This window comes from Uranotaenia lowii, chromosome 1 (genome assembly GCF_029784155.1).
Source record: "Uranotaenia lowii strain MFRU-FL chromosome 1, ASM2978415v1, whole genome shotgun sequence".
In the NCBI taxonomy this organism is placed as follows: Eukaryota; Metazoa; Arthropoda; class Insecta; order Diptera; family Culicidae; genus Uranotaenia; species Uranotaenia lowii.
In genome coordinates this window covers 212,599,416-212,600,377 of record NC_073691.1, presented here as the reverse complement: position 1 = coordinate 212,600,377, position 962 = coordinate 212,599,416, and positions in this window count along the sequence as shown.

Here is a 962-nt window from a genome sequence, read left to right as displayed (position 1 = left end):
TGTACAATTTTAAGTTGTTAGTGAAAGTGTGGTTCATCCTTGGGTCTTTAGCAACGTTTTTCAAGGAATCTGAGCTTAATTTGGGATCTCAACTTTGAAACGCGTTTTCTCGCCTGTAGAAGCGTTTTTTCGGGATTCTGAGCTTTATTTAGAATGAAAACTTTAAACAGCGTTTTCTGGCCTGTGGAAACGGTTTTTTTTTTTGAGATTCTCAGTTTGATCTCAACTTTAAAGTGTGTTTTCTGGCATTAGAAGGGCTTTTTCAGAATGTTGAGCTTAATTTGGGTTCACAACTTTAAAATGCGTTTTCCAGCTCTTGAAAACATTTTTTGCGGGATTTTGAGCTGAATTTGGGATCGAAACTTCAAAATGCGTTTTCTGGCCTTTAGAAACGTTTTTTCGGGGTTCTGAGCTTAATTTGGGATCACAACTTTAAAATGCCGATTTCTGGCCTTTAGAATTGTTTTTTTCGGTATTTTGAGCTTAATTTGGTATTCAATCTTAAAAATTTGTTTCCTGGCCTTCAGAAGCATTTTTTAGGGATTCTGAGTTTCATTTGAGATCTCAACTTTAAAATTCGTTTTCTGGCCTTGAGAAGCGTTTTTTTTTCTAGATTCTGAGCTTAATTTGGGATCACAATTTTAAAGTGCGTTTTCTGGCCTTTAAAATTTTTTTTTTTTGGGATCTGAGCTTAATTTGGCATCGCAACTCTAAAATGTGTTTGCTGGCCTTAAGAATCGTTTTTCGGGATTCTGAGCTTGATTGGGGATCGCATCTTAGAAATGCAGTTTCTGGCTTTCAGAAGCGTTTTTTGGGATTCTAAGCTTAATTTGGGATCAAAACTTTAAAATGCGTTTTCTGGCCTTGTGAAACGTTTTTTCGGGATTCTGAACTTCATTTGGGATCACTCAAATTATCAGTTTATTTAAAACAAGTAATACTCATCGACGTAATTTTTCCAG